The 16,608-nt window shown below is 35.2% G+C and overlaps 1 protein-coding gene across 25 annotated transcripts in view; it reads right to left on the minus strand.

Moving 5' to 3' along the window:
• mical2a (microtubule associated monooxygenase, calponin and LIM domain containing 2a) overlaps positions 1–13,835 on the minus strand; it is a 75,624-nt gene extending 61,789 nt beyond the window's left edge. For 6 of the 25 annotated variants that reach the window (XR_007828064.1, XR_007828069.1, XM_051114594.1 and 3 more), the window contains exon 1: positions 13,640–13,835. The gene's annotated coding sequence lies outside the window, so the exon portion shown is untranslated. The remainder of the gene's footprint in view (positions 1–13,639) is intronic. The other 19 variants (XM_051114597.1, XM_051114596.1, XM_051114595.1 and 16 more) reach the window with 8 other exon arrangements.
• Positions 13,836–16,608: the final 2,773 nt, after the last annotated feature.

A 16,608-nucleotide genomic window follows, 5' to 3' on the forward strand; every position in this document is an offset into this window, starting at 1 on the left:
ATATAACTATACTGCATAGAAATATAAAGTATAAAAACTTACTAGGCTGTAGATTGATTTTTTTGACAATCTAACTGCATTCTGCACCACACAGTGAAAGCATGCAATCTCAAGACATGTTTTTGTTTTTTGTTTTTTTTTGGTGAATTGAGCTACAATTGTATCATAGACAATACGTATTGTTCACTCTTACCACACCATGAAAAGTCATTTGTGTCACAGTTGTACTAGAGAAGAGTTGAGGCTTGGATCTAGTTGCAGAAGTTTTACTGAATAAACAAAGAATTCAATCCACTTGAGGTGAAAAAAGACAATCCATAAACCATAGCAGCTTTACAAACAAATGCAAAGACAACACAGGGCAATATGCAGACAGAATAACAAAAAACTAAACTACACACAGGTGAACTCAATCATTCACTACAGAAACAAACCAGGCCTGTTAGTAACCAAGGGAACTGTGGAAACAGGAAACATAAACACAGAAACCACAGAACCAAATAAGCTTCACAATAAGAGTCTTTAAACAGAATAACACTAACAAGACATGACACTACAATAGCTTAGCATGTGGCTGAAATTTAAATTTGTATTCCCTAAAAAAAGTCAAGGCACTTTTGACTGTGCAAAAGCGTGAACATAAATCATCATGAGGATAAGTACAGTAAATGAAAACCAAACTGTGGTTCTCAGGTGCACTATTGCTTTAAAAACAGTCATGGAGCTAAAGCATGGGCAGTAGTGGATGTATCTCTGCAGTTACCTGAATATTTCAGTGCTTCCATAAAGTCCATCCCTCCCACTTGTTCCTTATGTATACATATCATTAATACAGTTATAAACTTGCAGTCAAAATATCCACTTCTGCAGTGTGAGCAACAATTCGGTCTGTGTTATGAGGCACAATGGCATTTCTAGTGAGGCCAGATCTCAATGCTGGGTGTGTTTTTAGGACACTGTTTTGCTAGCGGTGGTCTGAGTGAGGGGATGTGTCAGCTCTTGTCATGTGGGTGTTAGACGAACTCCCTCTGGAGACAGACGCGCTAATGCTCGCGTACACTGCATTCCAGCAGCCAGAAGCCGAGCATAGCTGTGCATCAGACCACACCTCCACAGTCACTCTTATTTACATGAATGTAAGAACAGGCTCTGCAGAGGCACCACAACGGACGCAATAAAAACATATGAGGCTGCAAATACCTCAAATGTAGCCTACTGGTTTGTGTTATGCAACTACCTGATTAAGCTTTAATGGTCTCACTGCATTAAAATGTTATCAACTCATGTTATCTCAGAGAGCCATTTTGAGGATATGTTTGGAATGCAATAATAATAAAAAAAAACAGTATGTGATTATGCAATGATAAATCATTTAAATTGTACAATGGTCCATTCACACCAAGAACAAGAACAATAATAAAAAATTATATTAGCATCCACTCCATGTTGCTTTAAATGCTCACACTGTTTAAAGTTTGTTGGATTCTGATTGGCTGTCAATGTTGTTTCATTCATCAGCTGGAAAAAACAACAACATTCTGAATGTGATTCCAACAGTATTGTTCCTGGTGCCTTCATTGTTGTAGTTGTGCTGTGCACTCTGCTATTCTTTTTCCTTTAGAACGATTTTTAAAACTGTATTGTTATCTTTAAAGTTATCATCGTTAGTGTAAATAAGCCTTTATGCTGCATGTTTAATTTGGTAGGTGGCAGCTAGTTCATATTGGAAATAAAATAAGATACTTTCGTTTTTTTATCAAACGTTATTTAAAAAGGTCAATAAGAGTGTTGAATTTAAAACGCACATTCCAATTTCTTTTATTCCTTACATCACACTGTTTTTACACAGTTTTGAAAAAGTTTTAACAAACATTTTCAACAAATGTTTAAATTTAAAGGGGTCATCGGATGCCCATTTCCCACAAGCTGATATGATTCTTTAGGGTCTTAATGAAAAGTCTATAATATACTTTGGTTAAAAATGCTCAGTGGTTGAGAATTTTTACTTTGCAAAATATGAGCTCTGCAAAAATTATCTCATTCTAAGGGGTTGCTCCTTTAAATGCAAATGAGCTCTGCTCGCCCCGCCCCTCTCTTCTCTCTGTGGAGTGACGAGCCTGTTTACTTTAGCCGCATTTAGCAGCGTTTAGCCGCTAAACTTACTAACTACCACGTTATAAGGAAAGGCGATCGCAAAGATTCATAAAAAAAACCTGTAGGTGAAGGTGTGCTGTAGGTGAAGCTGGATCACGAATGATTCGCACGAACATAGGCGGATATATGTAGATCGGGAGCCGCATTCCCTTCACAAACAAACGTAATCCACTGCATCTTCAGCAGCTCAGATGTTGGGAGTAAATGACGACCTCTATGTTCATTATTACATCCAGCAACACAACACCTCAATCGCTCAATCTTACAACAACTTACATCCCTGCTCTAGCATCGAAACAATGGAGGTTACTGGACTGTGACAGCTGGTCTGAGGTAAGACGCTCATGTCAATCAACTGCGCTGGGAGCGGCCTCTGTCGGTGTGACGGCACACCGGTGTGACAGGCATCTGAGAATGGCTCGATTTGAGCCATATTATCAAAGGGTTAACCCTTTATGAGGGGATATTATTTTTACAGATTAATTAAAAACCACTGCATGGATTTTTATCATTATAGGATAGATTTACACATACATACACTGCCAACACACATTAATGTTCAAACAACATGAAAAAGTGAACTTTGTATCCGATGACCCCTTTAACAACTCGAAAAATGTCATGTGATGCAACCATCAAGTAAACCATTACATTTTTCAAGGTAAAAAGTATTTTTACAAATATCATATAATAGCATTTGTGTTGTATCGCTTGACATTTTACAACCCGTTACATGGCTTTTTTGGTTGCACCACATGACTTCTGGTTGACCGATTATGGCTTGTCCGATTATTGGCGCTGATATTAAGCATTTTTATGGTTATTGGTACCGGGTTGTATCACATGATATTTTACGACCCGTTACGTGACATTGTTGGTTGCACCACACGACTGCTGGCTTCATGACTTCAACCGATTATGGCCTGGCCGATTATTAGCATTGATATTAAGCATTTTTATGGATAACGATATCTGTCATTTTCATAATAATCATTTTAAAATAATTTAAATGTATTTAAAGAATGTTTTTGTCAGTCTTAATTTTGACATTCATTTTCATTTTTACGCCAGACCACTAGATGGCATTTTTACGCCATATATCGGTTCAGAATATCGGTCTACTTGATCTGTAATAATGTGTGAAATGTGTGAAAAACACATATTGGTTGACCCCTACTTCTGGCATACTTTTTCTTTAAAAATTTATATTATTTTCTATCAAAACTGCATCACTGCTTACTATTTTCTAGAAAAACAATAAAATAGATTATGCCAAAGTACTTCATATAGTTTTCTTTTAAATATTTTTAATCAGGCTTTTTTCTTCATTACGATATCAGAACTTTATGCTCTCCAAATAATCAAAAGTTTATATTGCTATATCGCAGTTCCACACTACACAATTTGAGAAATGTATATGTCATCTGGTTTTTCAATTCATGCACAAAATGTGCATACTGTGCGCAGTACACATACTGCACACTGCAGAATTAATCCAACGTAGCTGGAGACTTTCAAATGAATTATTTTATTACGAGAAAACTTGTGTTAAAGCATCATAAACATGCAACCTCTTCACCATAATAGCAGCTACTGCATCCAAAACCATAGCAGCATTAATATGTGGTCATTTTAGTATGTCTGCTTGGAAGGCTAAATTAAAATGTGTCAACTATAACAGAGCAGCTGGCATGTCAGGCTTCACGGATGAAAGAAAACAGCTATTAGATCCATCTGTAGAGGATTCCTCTTGAGCAGTGGAAGGTAGCGCACACTGTCCCTACGTTTGCTCTTTCAGCTGAATCTGCATTGTGCTGACTTACATACCATGACTTCACCATCTGACAGAATGGAAAGGGCCACTGTGGGCAGACAGCATGAACCCACAGAACACCAGTAAAATGTTACACATGCACACACACACAACAGGGAAAAAAGATTACTGGGAATAATTGTGGCAGTGCACTTATTAAAATACTATCAAGTCTACCCTTTAATGCCATGATGGGAATTCCAGGGATGTTAAATATATCCTACAATAACGCCTCAGATGCCATCTATTTCTACATATACAGTGACTGAATTACCACTTTCTTATTCCTCTACTCAGTACAATTAATTACTTTGAGCTTTAGGTATTACAGTGATATATTTAAAAAAGACCACTGATTAGTTTCTAAGTTTGGAGCCAATTTGATGAACTTAGTTCACAGTGCACACCCTTTATTATCATTAAAACCTTGAAAGTGTTTTTATAGGGGACAGAGTCCAATAAGACACAGTCTGCCAGCTAGCAAATGACTGCTAGAAAAACAGATCCCAGGCATGAAGCGTGCAGTTTGCTGTAGTTGCTGTAGAGAGCTTCCAGCTATCAGACCAAACAAAAGGAAGCTGATGTCAGTGAGGAAACAGAGGGAAAGCTGGGAGCCAAACGTAACGGACTTAATTGCCACCCTATACAAAGAAAACCAGGAAGGAACCCCCATCTGATAAGCAGACATTACGCCTGTTAGCTGCATTGCAATCTCAGAAAACAATGTTTCCCAGCATCCCTCATGGGCTTAACCTTTCCCCGCACTGCAAACACGCTTCCAGTGTCTCGTACTCGCGGTAAAAGCACTGCTCCACGAAAGACTGCCAAAACAAAAGGAAGCTGTCTTGGACAGAAGTACAAACAGTGTGTTATCTAAGTGGCCTCAGTGAACGTCTCATAAGAAAGTCATTAATTCACACAGAAGTGAGAGCGCGAGACTGAGCAGCTGCGGGCCGTCTTAGAGGTTGCCTGACCCTTTTCAGAAGGAAATTTATCTTGGGACACTCATGGAAGTTTGGCAAAACACTCTGGAGAATAACCATTTGCAGAGATGATTATACAAATAGTTTTATAAGCCTCATTCTTTCACTTTAAAAAAAAAAAATACGTTAGCGAATATAACTAACAAACAATGCACTACAATGCACCTGGTACAGTATTGCCTTGCAATGATATCAAAATAGTGTTACCATACAATTTGCCAGAGTCACGTTCATTTGTTTTGGATAAAACTGAATGCACTTTTAGTGGCACTCATGGACATATTAAAGGGACAATCCACCCAAAAATAAAAATTAGCCCATTATTTACTCACCCTCCAGGCATCATAGGCGTATATGACTTCCTTCTTTCAGACGAATGCAATCAGAGTTATATTAAAAATTATCCTGGTACTTCCAAGCTTTAGAATGGCATAGGCGGGTGTTACTCTTCATTAGTCCAAAACAAGTCCAATAAAGCACATCCAGCCATAATAAAAAGTACCTCACACGGTAAATAACGGGGGGTAAATAAAGGTCTCATGTAGCAAACCGATGCGTTTTTGTAAGAAAAAAATCCATATTTAAAATGTAAGAATCACTTTAATCTAGCTTGCGCTGACAGTTGTACATGGAAGTCGCTCCGGGTGGATGACTTAATACATCGGCAATGCGCAAGTGCCGCTCAGACGTGACGACCGCGAACACGCTGTGGAGAAAGGTAAACAAAGCACCGGTCATGAATTAGAATTTTAAAATGAGGATTTGTAAAGAAAATGTTGGTTTTCAATATAAGCCAAGAGGAGACTGGTTTTCTTCTGCTAACGTAAGGAAAGCTTCCTTTGCTGCTGTAAACAGCAAAGACTTTTCACAAGACTCACAGGCGTATACACAACGCCAATGTCCTACATCATACACTCGAAGAAGTTTCCGTGTACAACAGTGAGCGCAAGCTAGATTAAAGTGAATATAACCTTTTTAAATATGGATTTGTTTCTTACAACAATGCATCAGTTCACTACAGGAGGCCTTTATTCACCCCCCGGAGCTGTGTGGGGCACTTTTTATTATGGATGGTGCGCTTTATTGGACTTGTTTTGTAATATTGAAGAGAAACACCCACCTATACCATTCTAAAGCTTGGAAGTCCCAGGATAATTTTTAATATAACTCCAACTGCGTTCGTCTTAAAGAAGGAAGTCATATACACCTAGGATGCCTGGAGGGTGAGTAAATAATGGGCTAATTTTCATTTAAGGATGAACTATTCCTCTAATTAAAAATTGTTGCAAAACATGCAAGAAGCAATGTAATAGCATTTGGCAGAAATGTCACTACAGTTTTTCCAATGAGCCTGGATTGGAATTTCCATCTGAATGCATCACTATCACTGTGCCATAGTGTTGTCTCACTGTGCTTTTACAACAAGGTTTACATCACATTTGCAAAGTGACATCACCATGGCGTTTGGGATTGTTTGGAGGATATCATATCATCATACTGCATGAGGCAGCACTGGATTCTGACATCTAATAAGTGCTCTGAGTCAACCAAGCGTCCTCAGTCAGGACACACACTGACTTCGTAGACATTAGAATCCTGTGATGGGCTCTGAGGATCAACTTTCATTACAGCAGGGCAGAAATAGTGAGGCAGAATAATTGATATGTGAGCAGACAGTCTCAGAATAGACAAGTCACATGTTCCAGGAGAAAAGAAAAACACATAGCCATGCAGATCAACCACTACCTGTAACAGGCCACCTGAAGCCCACTGTGGCCTCCTCACTTGAGACCAATATATGTCAGAATCCCTTTGATGTAGTCCCATTAAGATGGTGAGAAGCGAATGTTTTTGCACATTCTTGTAAATTTGGGATCCAATTTTACAGTCAGATGACTTAGCAGGCAAAGATGCCATAAGAAAACATTTTAAAGGTGGAATGAAATAGAACAGAAAATATCTAAGTGAAATGACTTCTTGAATAAGGATGGTACTTGATTTTGTCCATTGTCAATTGATTGGATTGTTGTCACTTGCTGGAAGGGAGGCTGTAGGTCACATTTATTTATATACCGCTTGCTTTATTCAATAGAGACTGTTTCAACAGCTTCACATTAATAAAGAGAAAAACAACAATGTTAATGTTCTAAACTCATCAATTATTAAACAAATTTAATTTCAGCTATGAAGCAGCTCTACAGAAGACAACAGTGTCATTTTGTCAGCTCAAATATCATCTCAATTCAATAACTTCAATGTTGATGTTGTAAAGTTAGTGTCATTATCAGTTCAATTTATACAATTTAAATTAACTTTTGTTGTCATCCAGTGTCAGTGCAGTTAAATCGATAATATTACTGACTATTATTTGTCTGAGCAAGCTAAAGACAAGAATTGTGAGATAAAATGTCACAATTATAACTTTTTTTTTTTCAGTGGCGGAAACGGACTTACATACAAATGCAACTATACGAGTTACACAGTTTTTTTGTGAAAAAAACTGTGAAAGTCAGAACTGCAAAATGGAAACTTGCAATTGCAAGAAAAAGCCATAATTGTGAGAAGAAAGTCAAAATTGCATGTTTATATTTTGCTTTATTTTGTGTATTCAGAAGTTTATATCCCACAGTTCTGATTTAATAACTTGCAAATTTATATCACGCAATTCTGAGCAAAAAGTCAAAATTGTGAGATATTAACTCAGAATTGTGAGAAAAAGTCAGATTTGCGAGATATTTACTCACAATTGTAAGAAAAAGTCAGAACTGAGAGTTTACATCTTACATCTTTATTTTTCACAGTTCACAGTTCTGATTTTATAACTTGCAATTGCAAATTTATATCAAGCAATTTTAAAAAAGGTCAGAATTGTGAGATGTTAATGCGCAATTGTGAGAAAACAAGTCAGAATTGCGAGAAGAAAGTCAGAATTGCAAATTTATATCTCGCAATTCAGACGTTTTTCGCAATCACAAGATTATATCCCATAATTCTGATTTTATAACTTGCAACTGCAAATTTATATCATGCAATTCTGAGAAAAAAAGTCAGAATTGTGAGATATTAACTCGCAATTGTGAGAAAAAGTCAGAACTGAGAGTTTACATCTTAAAATTCTGACTTTATTTTTTGCTAATTGCGAGTTTATATCTTGATATTCTGATTTTATAGCTTGCAATTGCAAATTTATATCATGCAGTTCTAAATAAAAAATCAAAACAGTGAGATGCTAATGCGCAATTGTGAGTTTATATCTTGCAATTGTGACTTTCTCAGAATTGTAAGATATAAACTTGGATCTATGAGAAAAAAGTTAGAATTTCGAGAAGAAAGTCAGAATTGCGAGTTTATATCTCACAATTCTGACTTTATGAGATATAAACTCGCAATTCTGAGAAAAAAAAGTCAGAATTTGAGTCACATTTAACCTAGTAACCACTAGCAATTCCCTGGCAAACACCTACAACATTGTGGTGGTGATATGTTCAAATCTTACTGACGTTGAAACTGTTGGCATGTATTCAGTTTTCTTAGTGTTTCATGAGTCATTGAAGACATTCTGTTGCAAGGCCTCTCAGCGCTGGACTGAAAGTGCATCTACTGGCAGCGTCGTCTCAGTTATAATTAGTGGTTTTCAGTTAAGCTTGATTTAAACACAAGTTTGGCGTTCAGGGAGTTTGTAAACGGTTTCTAAACCGTGCAGTCAGACACACTACATAAGCCATCATCCTAAAATAAAAGCAGCGTTTCTCCATGAGCTCATCATCAACTAGCACAATAAAGCGTTTTAATACATCACACTCAACACAATATTTAGGGTCTCCATAGCAACTGGATCGAAAACATGACATGGAGCACAGACGTCAGACCAAAGCTCTGTTTTAGATTAGACCTGTGAACTTTCCTTTTCCCCTGTAAAAACACCTTTCCATAAGTCCACGCATCCTGTTCAACAATTGTGTAAAGGTCGTCCAGGTGGGTGAATATGTGCAGGACTTCATCCAAAAATATAACAAAGTCTCATTAATAAGCAAATACATATGTCTGCAGTGGCTTGTAGGTGCGCATGATCTTTAAAGGATCTCAAAATTACTTCACTGAAAAACAATATGGTCATTGTGAACATGAAGGCTATGGATTTGACTGTAGAACAGCAAGAAGGATTCCCAAAAGCATCAACACTAATAATCTGGCTAGCTACCTATTAACATAGTCTTCATCACATCAATGTTTATACTGAATTTTGCTTTAATATTCAAATTTGAAATTTCTTTTTTGTATTATACTTCATTTCGGAGGAGAAATGAGACTGAGTCTGTTTTTTTTCTCCACTACTGTCACCTGATGCAGTTTTGGTTCCCTGCCACTGTCATTTTTTAGCTTGCTCAGACAAACAATATTCAGTAATACTATCAATTTAACTGCACTGCATGACACTGGATGACAACACAATTTAAACTCAACTGAATTGGATAATGACACTAACTTTACAACATCACCCTAGGTGTAAGCTCTCAAGTCTGACTTTTTTTGAGCTTATATCTTGCAATTTTTTTTCTCAGAATTTAATGATATAAATTTGCAGTTGCAAGTTCTAAAATCAGAATTGTGGGATATAAACTTGCGATTGCGAAAAACGTCAGAATTGCGAGATATAAATGTGCAATTCTGACTTTCTTCTCGCAATTCTGACTTGTTTTCTCACAATTGCGCATTAACATCTCCAATTCTGACCTTTTTTAAATTTGCATGATATAAATTTGCAATTTCAAGTTATAAAATCAGAATAGTAAAGACAGAAACTGTGAATTGTGAAAAATAAAGACAGAATTGTGAAAAATAAAGAAAATAATACAATTTCGGACTTTTTCTTACAACTGCGAGACAATATCTCGCAAATCTGACTTTTTTCTCAGAATTGCGTGATATAAATTTGCAATTGCAAGTTATAAATTAAGAATTGTGGGATATAAACTTGGGATTGCGAAAAAAAGTCATATTGACTTTTTGACTTTCTTCTTGCAATTGCAAATTTATTACTAAATTAAAATCATTAAATTAATAATTCAGAATTGCAAGAAAAAAGTCAGAACTGAGATAAAAAGTCAGGATTGTGAGATGTAAACTCGCAATTGCGAAATTGCAAATTTATATCTCGCAATTCTGACTTTATTTTTCGAGTTCACAAGTTTATATCCTACAATTCTGAAATTATAACTTGCAAACGCAAATTTATATCATGCAATTCTGAGAAAAAAGTCAGAATTACGAGATATAAACTTGCAGAAACTTGTGAGTCTAAATCTCACAATTCAATTGTGAGTTTATATCTTGCGGTTCTGATTTAATAACTTACAATTGCAAATTTATATCAGGCAATTAAAAAAAAGGTCAGAATTGTAATATGTAAATTGGCAATTGCAAGAAAATGTCATAATTGCAAGAAGAAATTCAGAATTGAAAAATGATATCTCGTAAACTCGCAATTACGAGAAAACTATCAGATTTGTGAGATAAAATGATGCAATCATAACTTTTTTATTCAGTGGCAGAAACAGACTTACATACAAATGCAACTATATGAGTTACACACACTTTATATCTCACAATTCTGAGAAAAAAAGTCAGAAAGTCAGAAGTTGTAAGAAAGTCAGATTTGCGAGACGTAAACTCACAACTGTAAGAAAAAAAGTCAAAATTGTGAGAAGAAAGTCAGAAGTGCAAATTTATCTCTCACAATTCTGACTTTATTTTTCGCAATGGCCAGTTTATATCTTGCAATTCTGATTTTCTAACTTACAACTTCAAATTTCCATCATGCAATTCTAAATAAATTTGCAATTAGGTCTTTGTTCAAATCACTAGCATTGGTTTTCAGTCCACCTTGTCGAGTCCTATTCCTTAACCAACTGAGTTTGTGTGGAAGATGTCTTTTTATCTTAATTTTGTTTTTACATTTTTTTTTTTACCTTAAATGTTACAAATGAAGTGGATTTGTCTGTACTCCAAAATGTCTGAGTCCATGTCAAGTCAGTCCAAGTCCACGTCCATTCATAATCCCAGTCCGAGTCCCCAAAATCTACAAATCACTACCGCTAAGTATGAACAACAGTAATAGCAAGCTCAAAAAGGCTTAACAAGGGTTACCAACTGCCATTTTTGTGAACACACCAAATAAGGGGACATCATTGGCCAGCGCTTAAACAGATCACAGTATAAAAACAAATGTATAAGTATAACAGATGCCCAACATCCAGATTCACATACAACCTGACTAGTTTCATGTCTTGCCAAAAAGGCATTCTTTCCACACTGTTTTTGTGCTTAAATCAACATGGCAAAGCTGCTCAGTAGAAATTCCTTATTTAACAGTAACACATGGACTAACTTCTGACAAATGAGGGTGTTGGAGTACATAGTGTGCAGGACTCACAACTGGCAGACTGTGTCTGGCAGTGTCAGATCCAGACGATATCTTCAGAGGGATGCTGCACTACTGCACTATGGTAGCCAACAGAACTGACCGTTATTGAGGAAATTCCAGCCAAACAGACAGAAAGCTGGTTTAAATAAAAATGCAATGAATGTTTATCAAGTGCCGAATGCTGTAGACTGTAAAAACACGAATCATCTCTGTTGAGGTGATTTCAATGTGTCTGTAATAGAGGTGTCAAGCAATTGCAAATGTAATCATATCATTTATACTATTTGATGATTTATTATGTGGACTTGTGAAAACATACCTAAAGCTTAAATTGCTTTGACAGAAAAACTTTTTATTTTGCACTGTTTTTATTTTATTTCTTAACTTGTAATAATTAGATAGCAAAATAAATCACAGGCAGTAAATATTTTAATAATTAAGAAGTGTGAATCATGTCCTCATGAGGAAGAGAGCTGGTTTCAGTTTTGCAAGACAGGAAGTTATTGCTCATCCAGAAAGGAAGATGACACCTTTTTGTGGCTGCCTTGTGAATCACAAATCTCACCGGACTAATTAAAGAACAACCTTCACCAGAGATAAACTACTACTTGACCACTTAACTTGGTATTACTGTATTTATAGTGCATCATGAAGATATTAATAATATCTTATAATAGACATTCTGGTGCATTATATAGTCTGTTTTGTTTATGTTGTTTTTGAATCATACTAATGTGCTACTGCAGTTGCAATTATTTACACAGTGGTTCTTTGTTGCTGAGATGACCATGGGTTACACGGTCAATATTTTGCTTGTTTGTCATCTTCAGACAGCAAATTTCAGGTCGAGCACAAACAATGACTGCGTTTAAAGTCCAAAAGGTGAATGCGCTGAATATCCAAAGGGTGAACTTCCAGTTTTCCAATATACACCTGTCTGGATTATATTGCTAAAAGTCTCATTGAGATCTGGACAAAGAAAACTATGAAAATCAAGTGGTGTTAAATCCACTAAACTTCACACAAGTTCAAGCGCAGGTTACTGAACAAGCCACTGATTCCTTGAAGAAACATTAAAGGGAGTATTATCTTTCTCACACTGAGAACAACCAATCATTCATCTCTCTACCTCCTCCTTCTCTCCCTCTCTTTCTCTCTCTTTGAGACAGAGCAAACAGCAGTTGCGTTTCAATAAAAAGTTAAGATGAGGTTTAGAAGATTGAAAAAATAAAAGCTCAAAATAAACATAATAAACATACTGTTTCTTTAAATTTTATATTTGCTTGTATTTCGTAACATACTGGCCTCAAAAGGTCCTGACACTTTTGGACACTTGAGTCACACTTGTCTGGTTGTCTGGTTGTTTTTTCAGTATAGACACAATGGCAAACAAATGATGCTATAGCTTTTTTCAGAGCTTTACAATTTATATTTGCATATAAAACTGGCCCCAAGGTGACTTTGACAGGAACATTTGACAAGAAAGTGTCCAAATATATATATTTTTTTAATTGTTAAAACAATATTGTTTGATCATTTTGACAAACGTAGTTGTTTTCCCTAAAAAGTGGGTTTGATATTTTGCTACAATGTTAAGATATTAACACATTTTAAGTGTGAAAATACCTTTCGGAGTCTCTACTTAATCTCCCCCTTTCTTTCTGTTGAATTCACACCTGGTGGTGTTTTTGTGTCCAATAATTGACGTACAACAAGGATTTTGAAAATGTGTAACTGCACTCTTAATAATTAATTTGATTTAATAAATAACAATGAAAAGTATGCCATTTAAAATCAGGTCATACAGACATTTGAATAGAAAAGGAGAAGCGAAGCAGCTTCCTCTTCTGCTGTACATGAAGATGCCCTACTAAACTGTTTTAATTAAGCTTACTCAAATTAAATAATTTAAAAATACGTGTCAGAGCAAGACGGATCTGTTGTCAGCTGGTAGGCTACGCTTCGTCAGGTCAAGTAATCGATAAATGAACCAGACTTATTGACTCCGATATGTTTTGGCGGCTGATTCATAATATCCACACTAAAATATACTAAAACGCTTTACAGCAACGATATACATTAGCTAGTTTCCTGCAGGTGAAGCTGAACCGAAACAACCTGTCGTTAGAACATTAGAATGGATAGAAATGATTCTGTTTAACAGAAGAAACTATAGTAGCGATTCAACACCAAATACTCTGCTCACACAGCCCAGGCTAACACATACTTAAAAATACCTATCTGAAATAAGTAACAGGCACTTACTTTACAGTATATGTCCTTGTGGGATGTAAGGTACAGGTATAGCGATTCCGTGTGACAGTCAGTCAGTCAGAAGTGAAAGGCAGCTGAAGCGGAAAGCGTGTGTTGATCTGTGAGTCAGTGACTGGAGCTGCAGGCATGTGCGTGTCAGACGCAATCAGTTTACCTTCTCTTTCGCAAGAGACGAAATATACTGGCTCCACATTTGGAGGCAAAAATGACGTTTGACATGCGAAGTAGGGTTTCCTATTGGCTGTGTGCCTTTTATAGTCGAGGCAGTACCTAACGTCCAAATGAAGTGTTTATGCCTGACTGTTCTATATGAAATCACTACAACGCGGTCTAAATTACCTGCTGACATAATGCAACGATAAGGTATTTTCACATTGTACACTTCTGGAACAATGCAACAGGTGATAGTTCATGCTTTTTCATACAAAGGTGAACAATAAACCAGAGAATCGCTGATAATATCTGTTATTATCTGTAAGCGTATCTGTAAGTGTCAGTTTTAAAAATTTTAACTATTTCAAACGTTTAGGATGAACTCTTCCCTGTAGTGATATTAGCCGAAGTTTGGACGCTGAATGCCTTCTAATTGCCAAACTTAAAGTAGACAATGGCGCCACCCCGTGGATTGAACACGCAGTTAATATGTGACCCTGGACCACGAAACCAGTTTAATTAGCACGTGTATATATTTGTAGCAAAAGGCAACAACACATTGTATGGGTCAAAATGATCGATTTTTCTTTTATGCCAAAAAACATTGGGATGTTAAGTAAAGATCATGTTCCATCAAGATATTTTGTATATTTCCTACCGTAGATATATCAAAACTTAATATGTATTAGTAAGCTTAGAATTTCATTTGGACAACTTTAAAGGCGATTTTCTCAATATTTTGATTTTTTGCACCCTCAGATTCCAGATTTTCAAAAAGTTGTATATCGGCCAAATATTGTCCTATAATTCAACCAGTTTTTTGACTCCAGTTTTTCACAGAGTCAGTATTAATTATGTTTACGAAAGTTCGAAACGTTCTGTGATTAAATGATTCATTCGCTAATTTGACTGATTCGGTTCTTAAATTGAAATGACTGGCCATAAATTGATTGCTACTAATCCTCTGAGTCCTCATATTCTATAAACATATTTTGTAGGAAAGAAAACCACATTCTACGACCCAGTGAAAGGGGGGAAAGACAGACTGTAAGAATCAAAAACAGAACTTAACCGAACAGAACAATTGCTTGTTTATGCAATGTAGATTAATTCAGTGAGTCGAGTCTTCTGGGGCCTCATGTTTTCTTAGTGAGTCATGAATCACGAATTGATCTGCAAACAAAACGTCAACAAAACGCCATTAAGTGCTTTCTAATGTTTCTTTGGTCAAAAATAGCTAATATCAAAAGGGTTAAACAGACTCTCTTTAACATCACTTGTGTTTATTGTTAACCATTGCAATTTCGGACATGTGCATTCAGCCAAAGGTTTTCCGAAAAAATGTAAAACATTATTTTTTTTTTTAAAAAAAAAGAAGAAAATAAATTAGTGCTGTTCAAACGATTAATCGCGTTTAAAATCATCCAAAATAAAAGTTATATATGTGTTTGTACTGTGTATATTTATTATGTATATATAAAGGCACACACATACAGTATATATTTTAGATATTATATATATATATATATATATATATTGTATATAAATATATTTAATATATGAACATAACATATTTTTCTTAAATATATACATTCATGTTTGTGTGTATAATACATATACACAGTACACACAGATATTATGTACACAAACTTTTTTTGGATGTGATTAATCGGAATTAATCTTTGCCCAGTACTAAAAAATAAATAAATAAATAAATAAATAAATACAAATAATAATAGTAACAGTATAAAATATATTATTATTATTTATTATTATTATTATTATTATTATTATTATTATTTTCTATTATTATTAGCTATTATTATTATTATTATTAACATTTATGCAGTGTTGGGAAGTTTACTTTGGAAATGTAATAGGTTACAGATTACAAGTTACTCCATTTAAAATGTAAGAAGTAGTGTAACTTTTCAATTACTTTATAAAAGTAATGTAACTTATTATATTTGATTACTTTTTGAATACTTTTCTAAATTTCTAATATTTTCAACTGTTAATCATTTTGAAACATTTAAACCAGGCAGAGTTAACCTTAATAGCACTCAACACTGATTACTGTAAGATCCTTTAGCACTTGAATTAAGATTATAATAAGGGATAATATACATCTTTATTTTGCAATAACAAATGGCTGGATGTACATCCCACTTATAACACAGCTGCTTGCCATAAAAGTAAATAATTAGACACAAAACACTGGTCTGAGTTGAAATATTTAAACGCAAAGCTTCAATGAAGAAATCAGTTACAAGTGGCAAGTTGACAGAATTAAGAAATTGTACACATAATATTGATTTGTTAATACTGAGTTTTAAAAATTTATTAGCTAACCAAAAGCAAAGCTTCCACCAAGAAAAACTGTCAAGCGCATAGCGCCGACTTATGACTCGAATGAGTCCAGATGAGTCTGATTTATTATCTTTTACCAGTTGTTATCGGGGAATAACATACCTTGGAATGTAATGACTGACCAATCAGAATCAAGCATTCCACAGAGCCGTGTAATAATTTAATTTAAAGCACAGCCACACAAATTCAGACTTAACACCTCTTATTTACTTTGAGATCATTGTGATGTTAAAAACAGATTTGACATCATAACAAGAAATAGTTTAATGATACTGGTTTTGAAATCAAATGTTTGCATAAATATGACAGGAAACACTGGCATCTAACAATGCCTTGGGAAAAAAAATCAATTAATCTTAAAAAATAAAGGATATGCATAAACCCAAATAGGGTTTTAAATAAAACATTTAAGAATAAGCATGTCAGCTCAAATGAGA

This window comes from Labeo rohita, chromosome 7 (assembly GCF_022985175.1).
Source record: "Labeo rohita strain BAU-BD-2019 chromosome 7, IGBB_LRoh.1.0, whole genome shotgun sequence".
Taxonomy (NCBI): domain Eukaryota; kingdom Metazoa; phylum Chordata; class Actinopteri; order Cypriniformes; family Cyprinidae; genus Labeo; species Labeo rohita.